General features: G+C 38.1%; 1 long non-coding RNA gene and 1 other non-coding gene across 2 annotated transcripts; both read left to right on the top strand.

Annotated features, from left to right (window-relative positions):
- Nucleotides 1–2,105: 2,105 nt before the first annotated feature.
- LOC141656134 (uncharacterized) lies at nucleotides 2,106–2,921 on the top strand. Its single transcript, XR_012548372.1, has 2 exons — nucleotides 2,106–2,250; nucleotides 2,725–2,921. It is a non-coding gene; the product is annotated as an uncharacterized LOC141656134 (long non-coding RNA).
- Nucleotides 2,922–17,179: 14,258 nt separating this feature from the next.
- On the top strand, nucleotides 17,180–17,286 carry LOC141658008 (small nucleolar RNA R71). Its single transcript, XR_012548919.1, has one exon. It is a non-coding gene; the product is annotated as a small nucleolar RNA R71 (small nucleolar RNA).
- Nucleotides 17,287–22,325: the final 5,039 nt, after the last annotated feature.

Below are 22,325 nucleotides of genomic sequence, written 5' to 3'. Positions count from 1 at the left end.
TCCGGAGTTTTATGATGATATTGGGGTAAGCGGGCTTTGGATCCTAAGATAGTGGAGTGGAGAGAGTCGGAGTAGAAAAGGGACAAAGGTCCCGGTTTTCTATTCATACGGATGGTAGTTTGAGGTTTGATGGTAGGTGGTGTGTTCCTAATGATGAGGAGTTGAAAAAGACTATCATGACAGAGGCACATTGCACACCATATTCAGTTCATCCAGGTGGAGACAAGCTATACAAGGATTTGAAGAAAACGTTTTGGTGGCCTGGATGAAGAAAGAGACAACGAGTTTGTGTCCGTTGTTTGACATGCCCGAGAGTTAAAGGGGAACAGCGACGACCACAAGGTAAGATTCAGTCTTTAGAGGTACCCGAGTGGAAGTGGGAATCCATTTCCATGGATTTCATTGTGGGTTTGCCAAAGAGTCAACAAGGTAACAACATGATTTGGGTGATAGTGGATCGTCGACCAAGTCGACTCACTTTGTTCTAATGAAAGATACATGGACTAAGGCACAATTGGCTATGGCCTATCGAAAGAACGTGCTTAAGTTACATGGAGTCCCTAAGGACATAGTGTCCGACAGAGATGCGAGGTTTATATCGAGGTTTTGGAAGGAGTTGCAAGAATCGTTGGGAACAACTTTGAAGATGAGTACAACATTTCATCCTGCGACAGGGCAGACGAGAGAACAATCAAGACTCTTGAGGATATGTTGCGAGCTTGTGTGATGTATTTTGGTGGTAGGCGGGAGCGAGGTTGGACTTGATAGAATTTTCTTACAATAACGCTTATCACACCAAAGTATAGGTATGGCAACGTTTGAGGCTTTGTATGGGAGGAGATGTAGGAGTCCTATCTGTTGGGACGATAGTCTTTGAGACAAAGTGGTTTTAGGACCAGAGATGGTGCATGAGATGGTGGAACAGTTAAGATGATCGGGAACGGATGAGAGCAGCCCAGGATCGACAAAAGAGTTATGCGGATCTACATCGTCGGGACATAGAGTTTCAAGTTGGGGACAAGGTTCTTTTGAAAGTTTCTCCTATGCGCGGGGTTATGAGATTTGGGAAGAAAGGCAAGCTAAGTCATAAGTTTATAGGGCCCTATGAGATCTTAGAGCGAGTTGGGAAGTTGCTTATCGTCCGGCTTTACCAAATGCGTTAGAGAGAGTGCATAATGTGTTTCATGTATCGCAGCTGTGGAAGTATGTGAGTGACCCGTCACATGTGTTAGAGGCAGAGAGCTTAGAGCTAGATGAGTCCTTATCATATCTTGAAGTGCCTAAGCAGATTCTAGACCGAAAGGTTAGAAAGACTAGGAGTGGTGAGACAGTTTTGCTTAAGATCCTGTGGTCTAACCACGAGACCGAGGAAGCTACATGGGAGCCAGAGGAAGCTATGAAAGAGCGTTACCCTTTTCTTTTTGATCAGGTATGTATGGTTACGGGGACGTAACCTTGTTTCTTTTAGGGGGTAGGAGATGATCGCGAGCAGTTTCTAAGAGTTTTATACCCCTTTTTATATGTTGTGTCGGTATGTTTGTCGGGATGAGTTGGGTTAGTATCATGTTTTATGTTGAATTTTGTTTGGCGTTCGAGTCGGGAATATTGTGGGAGTACCTTTGTTTATTAGTGGTTTGAACTTCGGGGACGAAGTTCCTTTTAAGGAGGGAAGACTGTAATACTCCGTATTTATAAGTCTTGGGGTACTCTATCGAGTAGGCCTTACTCTGTCGAGTAAGGGTAAGTTGCGAAATAAAATAGTTTCGACTGTTAGGTACTCGATCGAGTAGTCAGGCACTCGATCGAGTAGGGGGTACTCGATCGAGTACCTTGGGTACTCGATCGAGTGTCCGGTTTTACGGGGAGTTTTCTCGGGTTTTGTTAATTATGCGATTAAGGTATTTAAGCTTCATCGTCATTATTCTAAATCACTTTTACAAAACCTAAATTCCTGTTTAAGAGAGAAAGCAAACAAGTTCATCTTCTTAGTCGCATTCTTAGCAATTCCCGGAGTTCAGACGGTCAGTTCTTGTCGTTGTGTATACCGTTGAGTTCCTTGCGTCGAGGGTAAGATCTACGTACCCTTTTTATTGTATTTCCTTTGATTTGGTTAAACCCTAATTTAGAGATTGGGGGTTTTTATGTGTAGTATGTGATTGGTAGCCTCTATGTGTTGTATGATAGGAGGAGGGTTCATAGAAGAGGCTTTTTGACTCAGCAGTAGAGACCGTCTGATTGTGTGCATACCAGGTAGGATTTCCTACTCAGTATTAGTCCCATAATGGGATGATTGTTGATGTGTTGTGATTGGTTGTTTGATATAGTAATTGTATTGTGATTGTGATTGTGATTGTGATTGTGATCGTTGTCTATGGTTCACGAGGCGTGGCCTCGGCTGAGTGGGGTCACTTGCGGGAGTGACTTCACGCCCTAGTTTCGCCTTCTGTGGAACCCGCCACAGAAGGGATGTGCACATTAATGGACATGGTTATCGCTCATTATGTGGAGCGGGGATTTGGTGGGTACGGCTGCGGTCCCCCATCGCGGGGTCCAAAGGACGATCAAGATAGAGATGATGGGACTTGGTTGGTTGTGTGTGTGTGTGTGACGATTAAGTCAGTGTCTGTTTATCTTATCATTGTTGTTTATATTGATTGTGTGATTAGTACTGACCCCGGTGTTGTTTTGTAAACCTACGGTGATCCATTCGGGGATGGTGAGCAGATATTGAGCAGGTATTGAGATGAGTACTGGGATAGCTGGGATGCCACGACATGATGATAGGAGTCTTCCGCTGTAGCCTTTAGTTTATTTACATTTCAGTTAGAACAGTCAGTTTGAGATCATGTATCGTACTTTTGGTTTGGTTTTGAGGATTGTAACTATTCGCTAAATTATTTATAATAAACGTTGTTTCTTTATTGTTGTTTGATTATCATTGCCTCGGGTAACCGAGATGGTAATGTCTTCATACCTGAGTGGTCCTGGTAAGGCACTTGGAGTATGGGGGTGTTACACCAAAAACACCAACAACCACAATAATTCCCAAATTCAAAAAACAAAATCTGAAACAAAATAAAACAAAAATACACAAAAGAAAAAAAGGTGAAACGAGATCTCAAAAAATCGAGTCACCAACGACATTCAATAACACCAACAAAACAAAATAAGAAACAAGCCAAAAAGAGAAAAAAGGTGAAAATCGCAGGAGAAAAAATAAAAAAAATAACAAAACAAAACAATATAATAAAAAAAAATCATAAACGAAATATGGGAAAAAAAAAAGGATTAACAATTACGAAACAGGGGAGAGAAGAAAAAGAAAAAAAAACACCCACATATCAAAATTTGCTAAAGAAAAAAGAAAAAGAAAGTGTAGATCTTGTGGGTGTTGTTGTGGTGACAGGCGGGGTGGTAAGGTGCGTGAGGGGTGTGTTGTCGTCGGTGGTGGCATGCGGCAGTGTATACGGGCAGTTGTGGCCATCGGAGGAGTGGTGGTGGGTGTGGGTGGTAGTGGGTAGTGAGGTCGGTGGATGGGTGGTGAGGCAGGGGAGGAGAGGAGGTTGTGGTTGTGATGGTCGGTGGTGGTGGTGTGACAGGGAGGAGAGGAGGTGGTGCCAGTAGAGGCGGCAAACAATGACACGACACGAAAACACGACACGAACCCGACACGAAGTTGATGGGTTTGGGTTGAGCCTTAATGACCCATTTATGTAAGTGGGTCGACACGAACACGACACGAGATTTAATTGGGTCGGGTTTGGGTTGAGCTCTCTAAACACGAACCCGACACGAATGACCTATTTACTAAATTAATCATAAATTTTCTTGATTTTCCATCGCATAAATATACTTACACTTTCCAAATATAGACAAAACATGAAAACACGACACGAACCCGACACGAAATTAACGGGTTAGGGTTGAGGCTTGATGACCCATTTAGGTAAGTGGGTCGACACGAACACGACACGAAATTTAATTGGGTCGGATTTGGGTTGAAGGGTTTGTGACCCGTTTACATGTGACACAAACACGAACTCGACACGACCCGATCTGTTTGCCAGGTCTAGGTGGTGGTGAGGCAGATCTGAAGAAGAGGTGTCGGTGGGGGCTGCGGCAGTGGTAGGTGGACGGTGATGGTGGAGGGCTGGTTGAGGGAGGCGGTCAGAAGGCGGCAACAGATCCGGGTGGGGAAGGGTGTCGTGGTGGGGTTGTGGTGATGGTGTGGGGGTAGGTGGTGGTGGTCGTGGGGTAGGTGGTGGTGGCCGGTGGGATTGGGGAAGGGAGGGGGTAATTTTTTTATTTTTTTGGTTATTGAATTTTAGGGTTTTTGAGAGTGAGAGGTTTTGAGAGAGAGAGAGAGAGGGGGAGAATGAAATTGTGTGGATGAGAGATAAATTTGTGGGAGGAAAAAAGTATATATATTGAATTAGTGGTTAATTAGGATTAATTAGTGTGGGTAGTGAGAGAGTGAGTTTAATTAGCTTTAATTCCTTTTTTCTTGTGTAAATCTCAGCCTTCCATCTTCCCCATCCAAGGGCTCTAAGGAGGATTTATGGACTCACACTTAGGAGGGGGACTTATATGATCTCAACTGTCGATCATGATGATCACATGTTGGAGTGGGAGATTGTTGGAGTGTCCCCGACAATAATGCGATCACAATTGTCGATCATGATGATCACATGTTTAAATCTCATTTTTAAGAATACGTAAGGGATGATTCATTACATAGTCAACTGATCAACATTAATCGGTAACGATTGGCTTGCTAGAGTTTGAGATTACTGTCGTGGGACGGTGGTGGTCAGTTGATCCCTTAAGGTCACACCTAAAGGATGATGCCCTAATCTGTAAAGTTGATTAATTGTATGACGATACAAGTTGATCAATTCCTTAAAATTGAACAATTCAATTAGTGAAAGAGAATATTGATATCTTATTGTAATGGGATTAAATAAGATTTATTTTAGTAATAAAAATGCTTTATTACTAAAATTGCTTATTGTTTGAGAAACGATAGAGATAAGAATGAATGGTTAATTATAATTACAAGATGTTGTGAATTATAATTACATGACCCATTTTATTTATGTGATCAAGTATCACTAGTCAATTTGTTGAATGTAATTTAATTAATTTATAAAATGATATTTATGTGATAAATATGCATTAAAATTAATTAATAACATGTAACATACTACATGTGACATATTGTGTGACAAATGACAAATTGACAAAATAAAATGGTAGTCCATTTTATGAATATGGACCGAAATAAAGAGGGTTTAGTGGATGGTGGTAGTTTATTTTAATAAGCTAAAATAACACCATCATGACACTACTTACCTAGCTTTACATGCCTAAGGTTTAGATAAGAACAAAAGTAAAAAGGTAAGGACCATATATTGGTCTTCCACCTCCCATAACCGTGCCCCCTATACACATTAGAGAACTTTTGTTCTCTACTCATTCAACTCATGCATGTTCATTCATTTTACATGCATTTTTCTCTCTACTCTTTCATCTTTCTCCAAAATTAGAGAAATCATGATCCAAATTGTTCAAATGAGATTACTAATATTATTAGTGTAATATATGAGTATTAGTAATCAATTTTAAGGTAAACTACTAAACAAATATCTAGCAAATATTATTTAGTGGAGATAAGGGATAATCTTAGGTGCAATCAAGAGGAGTGGCTTATATACTTGAGGTCTTTGGAGGATCATCCTAATACTCATCATAGCTCAAGATTAAGTGAAGGTAGGAGACCTTACTTGTGCCCATATAGCCGAAAATACAATTGTAAGGAACCGATTTTTCTTCACTCTTGTATTTGTTTTGCATGCATAAGATCCTTAAGTTTTATGACTAAAACTTTAAACTAAAATATGTGATATTTAAAATATGATTTCCAACAAGTGGTATCAGAGCAATAGGTTGTTTGCATGCAAATCGGTTTATGGTTTTTCCGAGTTATAAGATTAACATACAAAACTAATTAATTTGGATTTATGAAGATAAACCTAAAAATAACTTTGCATGTTAAAAGTTTCTGGTCCTAAGTGATTTTTAGGACATTTTGGTTTATTTATGGATTTTATTGTTCATTTTATATATTATTGGCATTAAAATGTGATTTTTATGAGGAAAATGTCATTTTTGGACGAAAAATAGCTAAACTTCGAATTTTCCAGTGGTTTTTGGATATGTTTTCACATATAATACATACTGATGGCCTGTAAATGTTCATGTCAAGATGAATTATTTTGCTCGAAATTTGAATTTTATATGTTAAAATCGAATTTAAAAGGTTAAATAGGTTAATATGAGTTATATTTCGAATTTAATCATGATTTTTTTTAGTATGTTGTCACATGAAATTTTATAAGATGTGTGTAAAATTTTTGGCTATAGTGAAGTCTTTTTGCATGATTTATGAATTTTTGATGAAAAATCACATAAATAGTGACTATAATTAGTTATAATGCTAAAACATACTTCATGACTAAAGAAAAATGTCACATATTTTATTTTATCATATATTTCAGATCTAAAAGTGAAAAGTTGATGAAAATAAATTTTCTTATATTTTTATGGTCATATTTGTTAAAACCGATAAACCGCAACATTGTTTTTCTCGATAATTTTTTCGAAATTTTTAACCTAAGTTTTGAACATTATGAGTGTCATGGTATTTTTCCAGAATGTTCATGAGTTTAAATTTCAAAATTTGAAATTATTTGAAATTTTTATAATTTAATTTGGAGTTTATAGTATAATATTGTATTTTAAGTCCATAAATGAACAATATTAGATATACAAGTTGAATTATTGTCAAAATATGTGTGAAGACTAAATTTTGAGTCCTAAGATGTTAGGATAATTAACTTGAACATAAATATGAGTTTATGTTACATTTTGTGATTTTAAAAGGTTAAATCACGCAAATCCGTAAAAACCGATAAATATACGATATTGGCTCTTTAAAAGGCGATTTGGCATAAAATTAAGCATGTTCATACATATTATAATGCTGCATTTTATTTATCATTGTCATAATTTTGGTTTATATAATTTTTGAATTATGTAATTTTACTTAGTATGGCCTTAGTTTTTAATTGGTATTACCCGGAATGTATGGGAATACCGATTCGGTTGTAATTATTGTGATCTCGTATCACCGTCTTGTAATTTAATAGATTTAAATTTTAATTACAAATGTATAATAGGAAATTATGTAATTTTATTTATTACTTTGTAATTTCCCGGAGTTTCCATGAAGACGGTGTTGCCTTGAAGTGCGTGCCAAGATCGAAATTCAAGGGATCAAAGGAGTTGGTTTCCGAATTTGTAATAGTTTATTAGATTTACTATTTTAGGAAGGCCATACTAGGACTTTATATTTAGGGTTATTTAATGAGAATAATCCAATCTATGTCCTTCCTTCCCATATTAATCCCTCCTATACTTTAACCCATATTAATCTTATCTATACACTCATGTTTCTCATTTTGCAATTTTGGAAGGGCAACCTCTTGAATAGGTTACCCCTTTTACTTTTGTAATTTTTCACTCATTTTTCTTATATTTTAATGACCCACCCTCTCTCATCCAACCCTGTAACAAACCCAGCTCTTCCTCCTCCCCCTTCACAGACCAACCACTCCACTACCAGCCACAACCATCGCCTCCCTTGATCTTCTCCATAATAATGCATAGTCGTCAGTCACTGACGACCTACCCTACACCCTCTGGTCAGTGACAAACTTTCACACACCCTTCCCCTATTTTAACATCTTATCATTCTAATCTATCCCATGTTGATCAACTTTAACAAATTCAAAATCCCAAATTTTGAAGTCCACATCAATGGCGGCGGCGGTGGCGATTACTAATTCTGCTTTGATTCGTTTCTTCCTCAACTTAGTTGATTTTGGCTGTTATGAGTAGATAAGAGCAGCTATTGAATCGAGGACGGTGCAACGGTGGTGATGGTAGATGAGTGCGGAGTCGTGGTGATGGTTGTTGCGATTCTACGCGAGATGCGAGGCGAAAAGAGCAAACCCAACCAATTAAGAGCAAACCCATTTAAAAGCTTTAGAAACACAATTAATTTAAAGACATCGCAAATTAATTGAGAGCATCATCTAATTTGTCCAGATGATTATGGTTGTTTCCTTGCTTCTTATATTTATGATAGTATTCTTGTTAGATCAATCAATATTAATTTATCTCCTTGCTACTTCTATTTCTGGGTTTGCTCTAATCTGACGCCTCTCATTCCTCCACGTCGGGTTATACAGTTTGTCTTTAGTCTTGCGATTTCCCTGCTTATGTTATATTTTCACTCTTTTAAGTTTAGGTAATTGAAATCCCAAAAAAATGGTAATTTGTAGCAAGAAGAAGGAAGAAGATAGTGAAGGAGGAAGATGAAGGCCTAGATAAATAAGGAAGGTAACCTACTAAAAATTAACATTTACCGGTTACAACAAGTAAACAATAAGGCTGGTCTATTATGAGAAAAATGAATGCATAGTTCAGATTAATATGGGTTAAAGTATAGGATGGATTAAAATGAGAAGGAGGGACATAGGTTAGATTATTCATGTTAAATAACCCTTATATTTATGCTTTGCATTTTCTATATATGTTTGCATGCATCGCTGATCGAGGCCATTTCGTGTTCACAATTAAGCATATGTGGTCGTTGGTCAATGGTCGATACAAAACACAATTTATACTTCACAAACAACTCTACAATTAGTAAAGAGGCAAGTAAAGGTCGGATCCCAAGGGACGGGTATTGAAATGAGAATTCTATTGTAACTAGTAGTGTCTAGGGGTGTCACAAATTGGGTTGATGTAGAAGGTTACTAAACTAAAATAGCAATGAAAATAAACTAGCAAGATGAATAAAATAAGGGGTGTAAACAATTGATTAAAAGCACTAGGGTGTCATGGGTTCATAGGGGATTCATGGGATATGATCATACAAACATGTTCTCAAATTATAAGCAAGCAATTATTGTTGTGATGGATTGAGTTGGGTTATATCTTACAATCCTAGGAAAGTTTGGGTCCCGGAGCCGAATCGATTAGATTGTACAACACCTACAAGTCGACTTAATCTTTCCTACTCAACACATGCATGGTCTAACAAGACTCGAGTTGGGTTATGTCTTACAAGTCAAGTTGAAAGGATAGAAGATGATAGTAAATGCAAGGATTCATAGGCTTAGCATTTCATCAAATATAACATGTGCATGTATTAAGATCAAAACAAGCAAGCAAATAAGATATGAAAGCATATTGATTTAAGCATGAATCATTCCCCATGTTGGTTTCCCCTAATCACCCATTAAACCCTAGCTAAGAGACTACTCACTCATTATCATATTAATCATGCTAGAAAGGTTGTCAATCATACTAACATAATGAAACATGATGAATAAATGAAAGTAATTAGCAATAATTAAAAAGGGATTAAGAGATTATACCTACTAATGATTCCAATAATAAAGCAAGAATAATAGAAGTACTTGAATCCTAGATTGAGAGGTTGTCAATCTCCCAATAATAACCCAAATAATCTTCAATTACCCAAAATAAAGGAAGAACAAGAGAGAGATTAAAGAACTAAAACTTGGATTAAAACTTGATTAATACTTGATTACAATATTAAAGAGAGATTTGATTGATATTAACTACACTAATTATTGATAAGAAGAACATGCTCCTCTAATTAGACTAATGGGGTATTTATAGTGAAAATTAGGGAGGATGCATTAGGGTTAACTAAGGGCTAAACTAGTAATTACACTTTTTAAGTTGAGCAAGGAGACTCCGGTATTTTCTGAGAGAAGGGCTTCTCTAATCGTAGCTTTGAAGAATGAAAACGTCTTTGTCAAATCCGTGCGGATGGGAGTCGGGACGGCCGGATCTGGGCTGGAGAATCCGAGCGGATTCTTGGGCAAGACGCTCGGATTGGCGAGGGGGAATCCGAGCGGATTCCTTTGAGGGACGCTCGGATTGGGCTGGACGGACGGGCGGATTGTGTAAAATCCGTTCGGATTGTCTGGCAGCGTCAATTCTTCTTCTTTTCTTCCCTTTTCTTCATGAATTCCTTGGGGATTTCCTTGGGGACTCAAGGATCCTTTTCTCAACATTGCTCTTCTACTATGCTATGTACAAAGGCCTTCTAGTCTTGTCTCTCCTTGATGCTTGGTCATTGAATACGATCAATTTAGCCTCGTTTTGCCATGAAAATGCAAGATTCTTACTCCTTTCCTACCAAGGGATCAAAATCTCAAAGAATATGCAAAACAAAGAACTAAAGATAAGAAATGACCCAAATAGGCACTAAAAAGCATGGAAACAATGGTAATTCGGGGGCTAAATATGCGCCAATTATGGTCACATCAAATATCCCCAAACCGAACCTTTGCTCGTCCCGAGTAAAGAGGTGACAAAGACTAGGACCAATACTAACCTAACCTAATAATAATAGCCGATATGAGACAATTAGCGGGTCTCACTCCGCCCCTTCAACTCACAACAAGACAACCATGAGGTAGGATGCCTTCTTGCAAGGCAAGGTGGGTCTTGCCAAAATGGCGACACATCCAAACATTAAGCACACAAAAATCACATAATGGATGCATCTACAAAAAGAATAGCCACTTTCCTCATCTAAGTGGCGGAAATTATCTACAAGGGAAGCAATTCAAGGGTACACAATCCTTCATAGATGCAATTTGTTCAAACTACTAAGCCTAGAAGGATACCAATAAATCACCTCCAAAAGGTGTCAAGCTAGGGTACCTTTGTCCTCAATCGTTAAATGCTTTTGTCAAGAGTAGACTCCCTATGGTGTTAGAAACACTGGAGGATCGCGGAATTCCCCTTCTTGCCTAGACAAGAAGAAGGGTCGTCCCCTCTCTACCATGCACAAAAATGGATACGATGGATAAAGGGATCAATAGATATTTGAGTTTCATTTTGGGAGTTTGCTTTTGTTTTTGTTTTTCCCTCCAATTTCTTGTGGCATTTGACATTTGAGAACACTTTCTTTGCCATTTCTTTTTGATTTTTGGCTTTTCAACACTTGACAACTTTCATCTTTTTGCATTTTCTTTTGAACATTTTCAAAGTCACCCCAATTAGTAACGAGGGTGCCTTGTATTTGAAGTTTAGGAGTTCTATTTTTGCTCCTCTTTTCATTTGATGCATTTTTGCAAACTTTCTTTCACTTTTCATTTCATTGAACTCAAATTGATTTCTTTTTGTGCCCATTCCCTTTGATGACAAAAATGTGTGGTAGAACATGGATGAATGATAGAAGTATGCATGGTTTCAAGGGTCACCTTGGAATAAACGGTAGCCAAGGAGTTATCACACCACAAGGTACTCTTGACTAGGCCTTAAACCATGGGTCAAAGGATACTAGCATGACACATCCTAGGGTGTTTTACAAGTATTCTAACAAGCAAAGTCTTAAGAATAAAAAGCATCTACTAGGGCCTATATACACTTGTCAAGCTTCCCAAATAGACGGTTTCGCAAAATTTTTCTAACATGCAAACTACATGCCATGATGCAACTAACATATAAACATCCTAATGCAAATGATTCTACCAACTAATATGACATATAAACTAAATGCAAGTCCTAAGTTCACATTGTTTTTACCGCATCAATCAAAATAAAGCCACATGGTCATTAACATAAAGAGGAAAGAGGAGATTGGAAAGATCATACCATGCGGTCTTCAATATCCTCATGTCTCGGATGTGGCGTAGTCAATCAAAGTGAACAAGGATAAACAAACACAATATATACAAGACAATATATACAAAGGAAATGAACTTGTTTTTGGTTTTTCAATTTTTCGAATTTTTATGATTTTTTTGAAATTTTTCAATTTTTATGGTTTTTGAATAAAAGTTAAGTGTTAGAATTCCCATCCCCACACTAATATGGGCATTGTCCTCAATGGCCAAAATGATGGAAATTATGCAAAAATGATGCATGATTTCTATACTAAATGCAATTCTACACTAAGCTATACTACATGATGCATGGTTTTTGTTATGACGGAGAGGATAATTTAGATTACCTCCCGTTGTGTATGCATTAACTTCCCCAAACCAAATAAGACACTATTGCTAATGTCAAAGCATGGGTATAGTTCATGCACACACTATGCTATGCATGAAACTAGATTGTCATTTTGGATTTTCAAAAATGGGAACAATAAAGTAAGAACACCTCAATGGAACCGAGGTGTGAGTCCTTTGATGTTGCTAGGACTAAACCATCAATGATCAAAATGAAATAAAATACAAAGAGATATAGACAAACCATGGGAGTGTAGGAGTCTCCAAGGCTAGTCTTCCATCATGCTATCATCATCACCACTTCCCTCATGAGAAGTGGTCACATTGCCACTTTCCTTGGCACTTTCTTCATCACTTTCTTCATTATCTTGCTCATCATTATCTTCACCATCTTCACCATCTCTTTCTTCATCTCCACTTGCTTCTTCCTCAATATTATCATCAATTTCTTCACCATTTCCAACAACCTCATTGTCTTCCACCACGTCCCTAGATGCACCCGGAAACAAGGCTTCTTTATCCGCCTAACTAGGCAAAGGACAAGATGGATCAAGGAGTCCTTGCCTAGCTAGATGTAAGAGGGGAGGATATTGAGCCAAAAATGCATTCTTCCGATCTTCATAAGCTTGCTTGTGCATGGCTTGCATAAGAAGAGTGACATAGTCTTTCCCAATTTCAACTCCTTGCGGTTTGAACTCTTCATACACAAAGGGGTAAGGCGGTATAACAATGGAAGAGGAGGGAGTTTCATGATCACCCTTTTGTTGTTGAATGATGTACTCGGCTTCTTCGGATAGGGGAAGTAAATAGTTGGTCCGGTGGACACTAAGACGGCAAATCTTTGCGGGTAAAGTGAATGATCGAGCCTCACTAGTAAGCCACCCATACTTGGTGTCAAGGGGATTGTGAGCAACCCACTTAAACTTGTTAATCATGATGGACATATCAATAAGATGGCCACGTTCCTTTGCCTTGTACTTGTTATCCTTATTGAAATTAGGATCAAAGTGCTTGGCTAGGACCGTGACAAGGCCGCCATTAACAATAACGGTTGTACCCTTCTTCCCACTATCTACATGGAGCCATCTATCAACCAATAGCCTCAAAGAGTTGTAAGGCTTGGTGTGAATTCTTCCAATATTCAAAGTTGATTCAAGGAGAATAAAATCGAGTCCCGTGAAATGATTGGTGTCTTTCCTAGCAATTATGGTATTTCCCACAACTTTGTGCCATACTCTTATGCCCGGATGATGGACCAAAAGAGCACGACAAGCATGAAAATCTTCAAATTTCTTTCCGGAGATTGCCTCCCAAAGAGGCTCGGGGTCATACTTCCCATATTGCTTATAATATTTATGTTCATCGCTAAGACCCAAAATTTCACCCAATTCCGGAAAGGTAATGCGTCTACTAGTGTTAGCTAGACGAAACTCAATATTTTCCCTATTCTCAACTTTTGTCACTTTTAAAGAACTTAAGAATTCCAAGACAAGGGAGGGGTATGTTACTTCCTTCATTTCAAACAATTTCTTCAAACCCATGGCATTGAAAAAGGCTTTTGTTTGTTCAAGAACACCCAATTTCTCCAAAGCATCTTTACATATGAATTTGGTGGATTGAATTTGTTTCATAGCAAACTTGACAAATGTATTTCTATGGGTATCGGAAATGAAAGTTACCTCCGGAAAATGCAAGAGTTGATCGATTACCGGAGTAGAAGGTGATGCTTCCATAGAAATTTGTTATTGTTGTTGTTGCACTTCCAAGTTTGGTGTTGATACCACCATTGCCAAAGCTTTCTTTGCTTGTAGAGCTTTTTGCCTTTGAGAGAGGGCCTTTGCTTTTGGTGCCTTTGTTGCCTTTGTGGCTCCCTTTGTTCTTGCCATTTGATGAACTAACCAAGAAAAGAATCAAAAATCTTCAATTTGTAGAATGCCCAAATCGATTTTGAAGGTGAAAGGCTTTGCCTTTATGAGAACAAAAATCGACTCAAAGGTGAAGATTTTGTGCTTGGTTTTGATTGTTGTTGAAGATGGAGTGATTGATTTGTTGTTTGAAAGATGGTTTGATTTGATTTTGGTGGATTTTGTTGAGGGTTTTTGTTTTTGAGATGGAGAGGATGAGGGTTTTGATGTTGTGGGTAGTGTTTATGAATGAATGAATGAATGAATGAATGAAGGTGGGATGGGTTATAAAGAAGTCGAGATTTTTCAAGACGCAGGGACAATCCGTGCGGATTTGGGCGCAATCCGTGCGGATTCTACAGCTTCAAAATTTTCAAAATCCCGCCTAGAGACGGGCGGATTCTGGGGAATCCGCTCGGATTCTTCTGTGATGGGACGGGCGGATTTTGAGCAGGACGGACGGATTCTAGTCCAGAGATTTTTCTTTGTTTTTCTTCACCGCAAGACGGGCGGATTGTTCACAAGACGGACGGATTCTCGTGAGACGGGCGTCTTTCCGTAAATCCGCTCGGATTCTTTGACATCAAGAATTTTGCAATTTCAGCTCGGCCCAAGACGGCGTCTTCTCAGCCAGGACGCTCGGATCTTCTTCGACGGGCGGATTCTCGGAATCCGCTCGGATTGGTCCTTGTGTACACGGATTGATTCCATCCGTGCACAAACGCATTCCCTTATCATTCTTTCTTTCTTTCTCTCAAATCTTGTGTTCTTCATTGTGGGGGCACTACTAAGGCATGAATAGCCTAGGCAATTGCCATCCCCACACTAAGGTAAAGCACTACACATCAATTAAAATTGTTAATCCCTCCCTTACTTCTCTCTTTTCATGACAATTATTTTGATCAAAGTAAATAAAATCCAAAAATGACAAAAATGCAATACAAAAAATTAAATGTAAGTTAGGGAGTTAGAAATATTTACAAGTGGTGGTTTAGGGAGGACTCCACCAAACTCTCATTCTTGATGAGATGTCAAGGGGGCATGTTCAAGGTGTTGTTGATGTTGCTCAACACCTTGAAGAAGTAATCAAAAGCTTGTTCATTGTTATGGTAGAGGTCCTCAATAGACCGTGGCCCTTGTTGTTGATCATGATCGATGGCATGCCCAATATAGGGATTAAAGATCCCTTCAAATTCGTCGTCCCAAAGACCACAAACTTCATTGAGTTGATCATTGAAAATCTCTTGCTTAGATAGAGACAACTCTCCCAATTTCTTCTCTTGGCCAATGAGGCCATCATCTTCTTCCTTGGTTGATTTTGATGAGCTTTGCAAGCTCTCCTTGTCACGATTCACTTGCTCTTTGAATGGAGCATCTTCAATTTTCTTCTTCCATTGGAGTTCCGATTTCTTCCTTTCATCTTTCCGGCTATAATGATCAATCATGAAACATGGCTCCTGCAAACGAGGAGCTCTCATGGTCTTGTCAAGATTAAAAGTTATGCTTTCATCTCCCACTTCTAGAGTGAGCTCTCCATGTTTCACATCAATCACCGCACCCGCGGTGTGTAGGAAAGGTCTTCCTAAGATGATTGGAATGTTGGAATCTTCCTCTATATCAACAATGACAAAGTCCACCGGGATGAAAAACTTCCCAATTCGCACGGGGACATCTTCCCATATCCCTAATGGTGTCTTCGTCGATCTATCGGCCATTTGAAGAGTGATATTGGTGCATTTAAGCTCTCCCATTCCCAACCTTTTACTCACCGAGTACGGCATGACACTCGCACTAGCCCCTAGATCACATAAGGCTTTGTTGATCGTTGTGTCGCCAATGGTACACGGTATTGAGAAGCTTCCCGGATCCTTTAACTTTGGAGGTGAACTCCCTTGAAGTATTGCACTACTCACCTTAGTGAAGGCGATAGTCTCAAGTTTCCGGATCGACTTCTTCTTTGTGAGGATATCTTTCATGTACTTTGCATAGGCCGGTACGTGATTGATTAATTCCGTGAAAGGAATTGAGACGTCTAAGTTCTTCACAATTTCCATGAACTTTCCAAGTTGGTCATCAAATTTGGGCTTGGCTTGACGACTTGGAAAAGGAAGTCTAATCACAATGGGCTCCTTTTCTTTGGCCTTGTCTTCATTTTTCTTTGAACTTTCTTCTTTTGATGATTCCCCTTCTTTGGGACTTTGCACAATTTCTTCCTTTTCACTAGCTTTCACAACTTCATCCTCAACTTGCTCCTTCGGTGCCTCATATCTTGTACCACTTCTCAAGTGAATGGCACTAACCGTTTCATGTCTAGGGGGATTACTTTGAGGTGGTAATTGCCCCTTTTGTCTTTGTGAGCTTGAAGATTCTAGTTGGGTCAATTGTGTTTCCAACATCTTGGTGTGAGCTAGAATGTTGTTGATGGTGGTGTCTTTTGCTTGGCTATCTTTTTGCATTTGAGTGAAAAATTCTTGTTGATTCTTTTGCATTTGGAGGACCACTTTTTGGACATCAAAACCTTGGTCATTGTGGTGATTGTATGGATTTTGATTTTGGTAGCCTTGGTTTTGATTGTAAAAGGGTCTTTGATTTTGATTTCTCATGGGTGGTGGAGTGTATGTTGTTTGAGGGTTTTGAACATTTTGGCTTTTGTATGAGAGATTTGGATGGAACTTGGTGTTTTCATTGTAAAAATTTGAATAAGGGGTACCACTTTTGTAAGCTTGGAAAGCATTAACTTGTTCGGTTGTTCCCCTACACTCACTTGAGTCATGACCCAAGGTTCCACAATTCTCACATATCCCACTTGGGATTGATGAGGATGCCGTCATGGCATTGACATGATGCTTTGATGATTTTGAGTTTTCCTTAAGTCTAGCCATAGCTTGTTCAAACTTCAAGTTGATTGTGTCAATGTGAGCACTAAGTTGAGCACCCAATTGAGTAACGGAGTCCACTTCATACTTTCCTCCTCTAGTAGCCTTGCGAGGTCTACTATATTGTGAATTATGGACCGCCATTTCCTCAATCTTGTTCCATGTTTGATTGTCATCAACTTCGGTGAACATTCCATTTGATCCCATATTGAGAATGTTCCTTGAATCTTCATATAAACCATTCCAAAATTGTTGCACTAAAAACCATTCGCTAAGTCCATGGTGAGGACATGAGCGACAAATACCTTTGAACCGCTCCCAAGCTTCATACAAAGATTCTTCATCCCTTTGCTTAAAACCCGTAATTTGAGCTCTTAGCATGTTAGTCTTCTCCGGTGGGTAGAATTTTTTGTAGAAAGCTAGAGCTAGCTTCTTCCAAGAATCTATTCCAATGGTGGCCTTATCAAGGCCCTTCAACCATTGCTTTGCGGTGCCGATTAACGAAAAAGGAAATAAGACCCATCTTATTTGGTCTTGAGTCACGCCCGTTTGAGAGATAGCTTCACAATAATCACAAAAGGTTTCCATATGAGAATGAGGGTCCTCACTAGGCATTCCCCCGAATTGGCTCCTCTCAACTAGTTGGATGAAGGCGGACTTGGCAATAAAGTTTCCGGTAAGATGTTGCGGGGTAGGAGTACCATTTGGTAGATCCTCCTCGGTGGGTATAGAGTGTGACGAGAATTTAGGCATTGTAGGTGGATTTTGTGTGGTATTGTTTAATGGGCTCTCTTCTCCTTCTATTGCGAAAGGATTGACAAACTCACTAGTGGGTTGAACAACTTCACCAACACCTCCCAAATTCCTCCTAACAAGTCTCCTATTATTCGTCAAGGTTCTTTCGATTTCACGGTCAAAAGGTAACAAATCTCTTTGTAACCTTCTAGACATGCAAAATATCAAACAACTCGAAAACAATTAGAACAAACCTTGAGGAGTTTTACTTCCCCAAGGTGAAAAAGACACAACTAAAAACAATAAAAGAAATCTTAAATCAATTAAACACCGTCCCCGGCAACGGCGCCATTTTTGATCGAGGCCATTTCGTGTTCACAATTAAGCATATGTGGTCGTTGGTCAATGGTCGATACAAAACACAATTTATACTTCACAAACAACTCTACAATTAGTAAAGAGGCAAGTAAAGGTCGGATCCCAAGGGACGGGTATTGAAATGAGAATTCTATTGTAACTAGTAGTGTCTAGGGGTGTCACAAATTGGGTTGATGTAGAAGGTTACTAAACTAAAATAGCAATGAAAATAAACTAGCAAGATGAATAAAATAAGGGGTGTAAACAATTGATTAAAAGCACTAGGGTGTCATGGGTTCATAGGGGATTCATGGGATATGATCATACAAACATGTTCTCAAATTATAAGCAAGCAATTATTGTTGTGATGGATTGAGTTGGGTTATATCTTACAATCCTAGGAAAGTTTGGGTCCCGGAGCCGAATCGATTAGATTGTACAACACCTACAAGTCGACTTAATCTTTCCTACTCAACACATGCATGGTCTAACAAGACTCGAGTTGGGTTATGTCTTACAAGTCAAGTTGAAAGGATAGAAGATGATAGTAAATGCAAGGATTCATAGGCTTAGCATTTCATCAAATATAACATGTGCATGTATTAAGATCAAAACAAGCAAGCAAATAAGATATGAAAGCATATTGATTTAAGCATGAATCATTCCCCATGTTGGTTTCCCCTAATCACCCATTAAACCCTAGCTAAGAGACTACTCACTCATTATCATATTAATCATGCTAGAAAGGTTGTCAATCATACTAACATAATGAAACATGATGAATAAATGAAAGTAATTAGCAATAATTAAAAAGGGATTAAGAGATTATACCTACTAATGATTCCAATAATAAAGCAAGAATAATAGAAGTACTTGAATCCTAGATTGAGAGGTTGTCAATCTCCCAATAATAACCCAAATAATCTTCAATTACCCAAAATAAAGGAAGAACAAGAGAGAGATTAAAGAACTAAAACTTGGATTAAAACTTGATTAATACTTGATTATAATATTAAAGAGAGATTTGATTGATATTAACTACACTAATTATTGATAAGAAGAACATGCTCCTCTAATTAGACTAATGGGGTATTTATAGTGAAAATTAGGGAGGATGCATTAGGGTTAACTAAGGGCTAAACTAGTAATTACACTTTTTAAGTTGAGCAAGGAGACTCCGTATTTTCTCGAGAGAAGGGCTTCTCCAATCGTAGCTTTGAAGAATGAAAACGTCTTTGTCAAATCCGTGCGGATGGGAGTCGGGACGGCCGGATCTTGGCTGGAGAATCCGAGCGGATTCTTGGGCAAGACGCTCGGATTGGCGAGGGGAATCCGAGCGGATTCCTTTGAGGGACGCTCGGATTGGGCCGACGGACGGGCGGATTGTGTAAAATCCGTTCGGATTGTCTGGCAGCGTCAATTCTTCTTCTTTTCTTCCCTTTTCTTCATGAATTCCTTGGGGATTTCCTTGGGGACTCAAGGATCCTTTTCTCAACATTGCTCTTCTACTATGCTATGTACAAAGGCCTTCTAGTCTTGTCTCTCCTTGATGCTTGGTCATTGAATACGATCAATTTAGCCTCGTTTTGCCATGAAAATGCAAGATTCTTACTCCTTTCCTACCAAGGGATCAAAATCTCAAAGAATATGCAAAACAAAGAACTAAAGATAAGAAATGACCCAAATAGGCACTAAAAAGCATGGAAACAATGGTAATTCGGGGGCTAAATATGCGCCAATTATGGTCACATCAATCGCTAAATCGCCATAACTAAACATGCATTATATTTAATCGAATCATCGACCGTGTCAATTACAATTATCGTAGTTCACCGCTTTAGTTCACTTAAAACGTGATAGATAATAAATTGACATGACCTCTCGCTAAAATAAACAATTGAGACTTAGCCTTACCAAAAGGTAGAAACTATGAAAACCTATTTCGTGAGGGAGTGCGCTCAGCCAAACCGGGGTACAAACCTTGTTACGTAGGGGAAGTGGGTGATAAATGTCTATCCACCGAATTCATGTTGATGAGGGTTGTATCCCCAAAGCGTGCCCAAGTTAATGTGAATTTGGATCGTGGACACATTTATTCGAAATTTGGGCTGAACTCAACAAAAGTATTCTCGACCATAGCCGGATGTGTTTTGGGCTAAAAATAAATATTAATGTAATTTTATCGACCAAGAGTTCTAAAAGTAGAATCGATTAAAGAGTTAATCCACCGAGTTATATTAATAAGGGTTGTATCGCCAAAGCGTGCCCAAGTTAATATGAATTTGGATCTTGGAATCATTTATCATAGTTGGGTAGAGGTCACTATGTAAATGTTTTACTTGTTTACAAGTATTATTATAACGATAAATGTTAGTTTTCATCATTCCGTTGTCGCATCGTTCGCATCGTTCTATTTCTTCACCACAATTTATATACGATATCATTTCGATTCAAATCTCCATTAAAACATCGTAACTAAAGACAAATTTGAATTTTCTTCTAAAAACCTCGTAATATCCATTACAAGGATCTCTTGTGAAGAGTATAGATAAAAGTTATTCGTGATCAAAAGGGTTTTTGATTCTTGACTAACATATCTACTTACAATGAATTGTGTCTCATATGCTTAATTGAGTTAAGTACTTTGAAACGTTAAATCATTTTGGTAACTAGATTTGAAGGAAATCAAAATTGACCAAAATACCGCAACCACTTCAATGAAAGTTTTAAGACTAAACGAACGAATGAAGAGTAGTCTTCATGAAATTCAATTTTGCTTCTCTAAGCAAAGACTCATTGAATTGAGCGGGAGCATTCTCTTAACCGTTAAGAAAAGGACGAGGTTCTAAGAAGTAAAATTAGAATGGAATTGATACAAGGTAATGGTAAAAGTGAAGTTATTGAGAATAACGATACTAAACCTATCAATCCCGACCGATAAAGTTTCCATTGTCCTAATTGTTGGACGCTAGAAAGGAAACAACCCCAAATTATTGAAGAATCAGCAAGTTAGTTGTGGGACATCTAATGGGACCTTCTTCTTTAAATGTTTATTTGATTGACATAAATTTTGCTAGTACTACTTCGTCATTATTAGAAACTAATGGTGGTTTTAATCATTGTATTTAATACATAGGATGATTAGAATATGACGACTAGCAACAAATGATGTCGAGAGATAGAGTCATTGTGTACTAAATCTAGTTTTTGGGTTTAAAGTTGTACTTAATTATGACTATTAAGTGCATAAACTCTGAATAAGAATATAATCTTGTTAGGATACAAAAGAGGTTTCACTTTTGTGACCCTATACACCACGATTTGATGTATGGCTAGCCCATTATCAATGTGCTTATATTCTAAACCAAACTAGAATGATATATCATGTAGATGATGCAAGACTCAAATTGGTAACCCAAGATCAAACCTTAAATTCTCGAATGATGAACGCAAAGAGTTATCGAGTACTCTTGGAACCATTAGATTGTTAATCTTATGGTATATGCGTATCTTGTATTCGAAGCAAGATGTCTCATGCCTTTTGGTTGAAAAGGAGATAGAGGATGTAAATCATTGATCCAAAATAGGTTGATCATTTTCTTTTACCAACGATTTAAGTTGACACTATTGTGTTCACTTAATAAGGTAAATAGAGAAATCTTTGAAGAAGTTCAAAGAGTTCAAAGAATCACGATTTAGTCGTGATGGGATTATCAAAGTGAAGACTTTGATATAAGCCAAAGGAAAATGTGATATAGCATCACAAATTAATCTCTCTTAGCACGCATTATGGGATAATGTGTGGTTGGATAAAGAAATCAAACGCTATTCGATATGGATTGGACTTCAATCAAGTTACCTTGAGTTACTTGATCCTTTTGGGGATTTTATCATTTTGTCTAAATTATTTTTCCACTAAATCTAAAACGAATCATATGAGATATGAAATGGTAGGGTACCATGTTTGTAAGTTTTCAAAAGAAACAAATGCTCATTTTCCCTTACTATAATCACGAGTACAACAGGTTTGTGGCTCGTGAAGCTGTCTTTCTAGAATACAAGTTTATCTCTAGAAGACAGAGTGGGAGAAAATTTTCAAGAGCCACAAAGAATGTTATGTCGCAAGAAACTGGTCTTTCTTGGCTACATGAGACGTTTTGTGTAAGACGTTGTTTCTTCAAAACCTAGGAGGTTAAAGTCATCACTTAATGAAGATGATGAATTAGTGTTACTTTTAGAAAGTAAAGAGCTTGCAACTTACAAAGAAATTGATTGATTCAAGTTAATTACTTTTGGAAAGTAATGAACATATGACTTACATGAGAGTG

Source organism: Silene latifolia, chromosome 5, assembly GCF_048544455.1.
Source record: "Silene latifolia isolate original U9 population chromosome 5, ASM4854445v1, whole genome shotgun sequence".
Classification (NCBI taxonomy): Eukaryota; Viridiplantae; Streptophyta; class Magnoliopsida; order Caryophyllales; family Caryophyllaceae; genus Silene; species Silene latifolia.
The sequence above is the reverse complement of the archived record's forward strand: the minus strand, read 5'-3'. Positions and strand labels throughout refer to the sequence as shown.